The 7,879-nt window shown below is 39.7% G+C and overlaps 1 pseudogene; it reads left to right on the top strand.

Moving 5' to 3' along the window:
* The first annotated feature begins 557 nt into the window (after window positions 1-557).
* On the top strand, window positions 558-1,607 carry LOC149151845 (uncharacterized; annotated as a pseudogene).
* The last annotated feature ends 6,272 nt before the right edge of the window (window positions 1,608-7,879 follow it).

Genomic DNA, 7,879 nt, shown 5'->3' with positions numbered 1-7,879 from the left:
GAATACTAAGTAAGCTCTACGTCATTTATATGGAAATATAATTGCCTATACTAAATTGTTCGTTCATAAAATAATGAGCAAAAAAATCAAGTTTATGCGAATGCCCACAGCTGTTCTGGGCATTAAAGTTTCAGGACCAAAGTTTAAGCAAAAAAATCAAGTTTATGCGAATGCCGATATCTGTTCTGGGCATTAAAGTTTCAGGATGAAAGTTTAAGCACCTAATGTTTGCAACTGTTATGGCAAGTAAACGTGGTGAGAGACTAAATGAAACTTGTCTTCATGCCTCGGACGAAGACAACCACCTAGTGAGAGAAGCATGAGATTTGTATTTTTTTTCTATGTGGTGACAACCTCACTTGAACTCCTTCCTCCACTTTTGTCACCACTAGGCTGCCACTCACTCCTTGTCCCAGGCAGCAAAACATGGCACAGTCATTTCTGCACCAGGCAAATACTTCAGCTTTTTCTACTGGTGCACTAATTCTTCTTTCTTGAGCAAGCACAAATGCTACAGTTCTAGTACTAGTACTAGTAACAGTGTGGAAGTTTTAGCCATGGAGAATACTACAAAGGTTGTCAATGTCGATGAGGCTGGTATTCATAGGCAAGCGCTTCAAGCTATTCCTGATTCTATAGGAACCGACTTGAAGCACATAGTGTTTGGGATTGCCACCTCTGCTAGGTTATGGGACAAGAGAAAAGAATACATAAAGTTGTGGTGGAGGCCGAAGGAGATGAGGGGGTTTATTTGGTTAGAGAAGCCTGTGAAAACTGGCAAGGGTGACAATTCTTCCCTGCCCCCATGGAGAATATCAGCTAATACCTCCCATTTTAAGTACACCAACAAGCAGGGACACAGATCTGCCATTAGAATTTCCCGCATTGTGTCTGAGACTTTCAGAATGGGTCTTCCTGATGTACATTGGTTTGTCATGGGGGATGATGATACTGTCTTTATTGCTGATAATCTGGTGAGGGTTCTGTCCAAGTATGATCACACGAAACCTTACTGCATTGGCAGTTTATCAGAGTCTCATTTGCAGAATATTTTCTTTTCTTATAGTATGGCTTAGGGGGGAGGTGGATTTTCCATTAGCTATCCTCTGGAAAAGGCATTGGAGACTATGCAAGATAAGTGTATTCAGAGGTATCCTGGTTTGTATGGAAGCGATGATAGAATACAGGCCTGCATGTCTGAGTTGGGCGTGCCGATTACAAAGGAGCCTGACTTTCATCAGGTAAGATCTAGGGATTTTAGTAATGGATCAGCTACACCAACTATCCCAGAGTATTCACTCATCATCCTATTCAGTGGGCACGACATTCACTTCTCTGGTCATGCAGCAAAGGATGGATGGGGGAGATCCGGAAATGAGTCTCCGCCTCCTGCCGTGGTGTGTCCTTCAAGGTCATATAGAACAAACTCTATATTGACTTGCTCTGCTCCTGGTAGTGAAGCTAGAACTCAATCAACGGATGATGCTTCAGCTGAGCTGAATTGGAACAGGGAACAACATAGAATTAGAACTATTGCTACCATGACTCGATCCTTGGTGGATGAGGGGCTGAAATATCGAGGGCGTACAAGTTACGAGAAGAGATGACAAGCTCTGCCATTAATTTGAGCATGATTGTCTTGGGGTTGCAGTGAGCATGTTGTTCATTATTTTTGTGTCCATATTTCTTCTCTACATTTTTGCATTAAGCTGCAGCTCAGAGATCCAAGAATGAGGAGGCTTCAACCATCACTATTACAGAGAGAATTCAATGGGGTTAGTAGCTTTAGTTTTACAATTTTGTTTTGCAGTCCCTTCATGTTTCACTGAGTATAAAATCAATCAGTTTATTGAAACCTGAATCTCACGACTTGAAAAATAGCAGAACACTGAATTTAAATTACAGTTTTTTATTTTCTTGGATAAGAAAAACTGCTTTTATTTTATGAACCTAGAAAACCAGTAATTAATAAAGGTTTATTTTATGAACGTGGAAAACCAATGATTAATAGTTGTTGGGCACAGGTGCATACAACAAAAAATAAAAATAAAAATATTTTTTGGATAAGAAGAACTATTTTTATTTTATGAACCTAGAAAACCATTAATTAATAGAGGTTGGGCATAGGTGCATATAGAAAAAAATAAAAAAATAATGAACCTAGAAAACCAATAATTAATAGAGGCGATAGGTGAATGCTTGACTTGTCCCACTAGTGATTTCTTGATTTGTCCCACTAGTGATTTCTTGACTTGTTCTGTCCGACTAGTGATTTCTCTCAAATAGTCTCTTACTCTTTCAAATTTTGTACTCTTTCAGATTCTGACAGTAATTTCACAGGAATCTTGCTACTATATTGTGCATAAAGCAGATAATTGTGAAATTGTGAAACAAGCGAAAGAAGAATTGTGAAGTAGATAATTCTAAAACAGTTGAAGCAGTCGGGCAAGAATTCTGAAACAGTCGAAGCAGTCGAGGAAGAATTGTGAAGCAGTCGGGGAAGAATTCTGAAATAGTCGACTGACTTGTGAAGCAGTCGGGCAAGAATTCTGAAACAGCCGAAGCAATCGAGGAAGAATTGTGAAGCAGTCCAGAAATATAATTGTGAAGCATTCTAGGCAGGTTTGATAATAAAAAGCCTGCTAAAGACCGACCTCTGCATGTGTTGGCTTCAATCGCCACTTGTTCACTCACATGCCACTTGTTTACTCATGCGACTTGTATGTGAGTACTTGTATGGTTTACTCACAGAATGAGATATATATCTCTAATTCACAAGATCATATATATTTAAACATTAAATGCATGAAAACTAACATTAAACTAATGTTAGCATTAATTTACCAGACTTTACCTTAGCATCAAAATGCAAGCAAATTTATAAATATAGTATATGGTTTTATGCCTCTGCCTCGGGAAGAGGCTAAATAAGACGATAGATGAATATATTCCTGAAAAGTTTGATTATACCAGATTAACCTACCCTAATAAACAACTCAATTAATAGTAACCACCTTGTTTCCGATTACTATAGTCCCATTCCATTGCCAAATGGTAGGGACTAATAATACAATAGTAGACCTTTTATCCATGTGATGATGGTCTCTTCTTACAATAATTACATTTATAAATGGGCACACCGTGGCTCAAACTTCAAAAAAATTATTAAGTGCATCAATATTTTATTATCATGGATGAGGTAGACAAATCATGCCCCATTTCCTTGGATCATATATACAAACAAAGAAACTATTATGACCAACAATGGATCCTCACAACAATTTGGATCGATCTGGTAGTTGAATAGTCTATTCTTTGCAAATGTCCTGCATACAAGAGGAAACCAACTATAAATTTTGATCCAAAAATGTTTATTAATAGCAATGATCTTGAACCTATCTTCTTCAGAGCCCATGTGGAAATTCTAGCATTGGATTCATGGAGGTATATCAACAACCAGAAATATATAGTTGATACCGAAATGAGTTCTTGGACTTCTAAACCATGTTTATTTCCACTCATGTGGATGCCAACCATAGTCTAAATCCATCAACATCAATTACAACCATCATAGACAAAAGCATGATATAGTTATATTTTTAATCACTAAATACATGAAAAAATTATGCATTAAACACGTAGGATGCATAATCGTGAATGACAGTACATAATGGAGGTTTATGGTATATTTTTGGAAAAATGCAGGAAAAGTGTGTAATGATGAATTTATTTATGTAATGAAAAATATGGCAAAACTAGGGCCTAAGAACTCCCCTAAACCCAAGGATTTACATGTCCTCGTGCAACAAGGTGAAGAACTTTATCGTATACTATGTTTATAGACTCCTATGACATTATCTTTGTGTTGGCATTGGTTCTTGTGGAGCAACACTCTTTACACATAATTTATCATGTTACCATGACAAATATATGTCAACTTTATTTCCTTTAAAATAGAGAAAAAAATTGTTATGAAAATGGATGACAAGCAAGAGATGGGCATCATGAAGGATAATGGATTATATGGTAGCAAGAATATGGACTTGGCTTTCTTATACTATGTATTTTTCTTTTGATTTAAAACCAATGTCTACCCTGGTTCTTTAATTATATATGAAATAATGACTTCATCCTCTTATTTAGAACATTCAAAATATTTAGGAATGTTTTACAATGATCACGGAGAAGACACTATGAATGTTTCTTTAATTGTACTTGTATACCAAAAACTATTGTTTCATTGCTTGGTCTTATGATCAAATTATAGATTTTATCACAAATGGTCGATTGAAAATGGAAAGTTTTCTAGGTAATTGTGATAATACATTATAAGTGATGATAATGTGTAGTGGAGTGTGAAGTGGTTGAATAGTGGTTATGCATCATATTATCCAAATTATTAGTAAATTAAAGATATTTATACATGTTTTACCTCAAGTTAAATTTTCTTTGAATGATGATGTCCTACAAGCTAGAATGAAGGATCTAATGCATGCTGACTAAATACTAAAAATGGGGCAAAGAAAATTTGAAAAATACTGAAACTATGATAGAGAATTGAAGTTGATGAGAGTGTTAGAGTCGGTCTAGTCAGCCCTCCGTCAGAGATCAAAGCTCTTTGTGCATTTCAATTTTAGGTCTCCCGTTTCATTCACTCAGTTGCATTTCACTAGGGACATGTCATGATCTGATGGAGAAAGTCATGATACTCATTTCCCCTCATGTCTGGCCTCTGCTGGTTCAGGTCTTGGTCCAAAAATTAATCAAAGTCATGATAGTCAAGGTCTGGTCCTGTTACAGGGCAAATTCATTTTTATGGTTTGGGTCTAGAAATTCATCAGTTTGGTCTCGGAAAACATGCCTAGAACAAAGTCATGCAGGCCAGAGGGAGATCTTATACACCTACAGTGCAGAAAGCTTCATCATCACCGCAAGAGACATCGACTTTTCTTCAAAACGATGTTTTGAAGAACATTCAAACAAGGTCAACTATGACAAAATTTTCCAAAAAATCAATAATTGACATTTTCAGATGCAGTTAGAGATTGCAAAGCCATATGCTCCATCATATAGTCCCTGCAAATAAATGCCAAAAATTTCATCAAGAGAACCAAAGTTTTGAAGAAAAATGAAAGACAGAGTTTTTAAAGTCAATAAAGAAAAGCACAAAAAAAAACATTATAAAGTGGGTTTTCATAGAAGGAAAACTCAAACCAATTTCTTTAAAGCCTATAAATACATATGATAGCCCAAAGCAAAGCCATTGTGCCATTGAAGACTTGGAAAGACATTGCAAAAGGTGGAAGAGTGAGATTGGTGAGTGTTTGAGTGAGTGGGAGGTGATTTGGTAAGCGCGGTGCATACACCAGGTTGCGCGGCGCACACACAGTGCACGGCACACTAGCAACCAGCCCGCAATGTTAAATTCGTAAGCACGCGGTGCATATAAGGCGTGTGGCGCACGGGGAAGAACACATGGCGCACACAGTCCAGCAGCCCAAAACAGTGCCAAAACATTACGAATCTTTGTGCAGGCTAACAAAACAAGAGGTAGGCCCGTTGTCAACTCTTCTCCATTAGTTTTATCGTTTATATGGTATGCATAAGACGTTTAAATGGTACCCCAAAAGCACAAGGTTGACCATGAAAAGAATCATAAAAAACAACGATAGTTGGGGTTGCAAATTTGCAATGATGCCACCAAGGTCTGCTCCCCTCCCCTTGTCTCCTCACTCCTCCTCGTTCCCGCCTCCATTCCCATCATGATTCCTAAGGAAAATGCCCTAAAACCACCCTAAACCCTCTCCCCTGTTTTTCAAACAAATTTGGGCGATTTTAACAGTGCACGATGCACACACATACTGGTGCGGCGCACTCATCTTGCGCGGCGCACTGGGGCCGGTTCACAGTCTAAATTTGCCACTGGCGCGGCGCACTGGGCAGTGCGCGCGGCGCACAGACTTATAAGCCTGAAAATGCACCAGTTTGCCTAAATTTTTATGAATGCCTATCATGCTTGAGAGGTAGACCAAACTACCTTCACTCTTGGCATTAATGTTGGGAAGAATACCATGATTTTGAGGCTATGAACCGAATGCAAAAAACTTTTTGAAAATAAACAAAGGAAGACACCAAGAAATCAAAAGCTAGGGTTCTGCTACAGTGACATGATTGCAAAATATGCTGCTATCCTACCTCTATCAGCTAATTCCCCCGGAGCTTTTTCCCATAATGGTTACCCTAGCTACATTGTGAACATATCCCTTTGTCTCCTTTACTCATATAGCTCAAAGGTCCCTTAACCCTACCCCATCAAAACCACACCCCAAACACCCCCAAATCCCTGACAAATTTCCCCTTTAAACCCCTATCCCTATTTCATCATTCCCCTCCTAATATTCCCTATTTTATTGTCCCCTTGGTGACATATTTGCAGAGCATCTACCAAGACTATTGGATTCAGAGGACAGCACAAAATTCAGGGTACAAACAGCAGTAATGGCATTGTGAACTTCATCAGACTATGAGGGGGAAACTCATAGTGACACAGCTTCTGGAGAACAGGCTCCTCGGAGACCTAGGAGTGGCAGACATGTCAGGGATGAACCAAACACCATCACTGAATTGCAGGCATGCCCTCTCGCTATGTCTTGTTTCCAGCACTTGGCATGTTTCGAATTTTGTCAGAGGGTGGCAAATGTCAAAATTCATCATGAGTTGGCCCGTATTTTTGCACTTCACCTACATGGGGGACAGTCTATCTTGGCAGGGGTCACTTTCACATTGACACCCGAAACCATTTCAGTGGCAACAGGCATACCAAATGTTGGAGAAAAGTGGCACAAGAAGATGAAAGTGGAGAGGGAACTTTATGAGCCTTACATCAAGGCCAGTTGTTTGAGTCAGCTCACTAGAGTTTTCCCATTTAGATTTCTGAGAGATGATTATGATCCGCTCATGAGATTGATCATGAAATACTTCAGTTGTGATGGGAGGTTTTCTCGCCTTCATGCATATCACATCAGATTGCTCATGCACTTTACCAGGGTGCGTATGATGAATCTCCCATTTTTCATCTGCGGGAACATAGAGAGAATCAGAAAATTCATGCAGCACAAGACCCCTCGGCAGCAGCTCAATAGTGTATATCACTTCGCTCTTATCCAGATTTTGGTGGACCATCAGTTGGGATTGCAGGGCATTGCTTGGGAGGACTTCATCTCCCGTGATTTCTTCAGCGCCCCACAGGGAGTATCAGAGGCAAAACATGAGATAGGTGGTCCTTCTCATCAGCATGAGTGCCATGAGACCACTGTGGTGCCATTTTCCATCACATATCAGAGAGGCTATCCAAAAGGCACCAGGCCTTTGTTTGCAGTAGCAAAGCGAGTGTTATCTCCACCCGGGGTGGAAGGGGCCTCGCTTCCTACATCGACAGTATAGGTACAGGTACAGGACAAGGGCAAGAAGCCCAAGCATGAGGGGGGACCTTCAGGTGTGCCACCAGGTAAACAGGAGGCCAGATCCATTCTCATTCATGATGATGATGATACAGATGCACATCCACAAAATGCACAGCTGAAAGAGATCTTCCAGGAGTAAGAGGAAGAGATTCACTCCTTGACCCTCAAGTTGGAGATGGCCAAATGGAACATCAGGTACTTAGATCAGAGGAACAAATAGCTAGAAGACCAGCATGTGATCATGGAGCTGTAGAACATCCATGAGGATCGCCTAACAACCTAGCAGAGGGGGATTGAATTCACTTCATTGGAACAACAGGTTATGGAGGATCATGAGTCTGTTCTCAAGAGAGTCAACATGCACCTGGACAACATGTTGAACAATGCCAATGAAGACAACACACTGCTGAGACACA

Source organism: Pinus tabuliformis, chromosome 9 (assembly GCF_031772625.1).
Source record: "Pinus tabuliformis cultivar Carrire ecotype Pingquan chromosome 9, CPIR1, whole genome shotgun sequence".
In the NCBI taxonomy this organism is placed as follows: domain Eukaryota; kingdom Viridiplantae; phylum Streptophyta; class Pinopsida; order Pinales; family Pinaceae; genus Pinus; species Pinus tabuliformis.
Note: the sequence above shows the minus strand (reverse complement) of the source record. Positions and strands in the feature narration are given on the sequence as shown.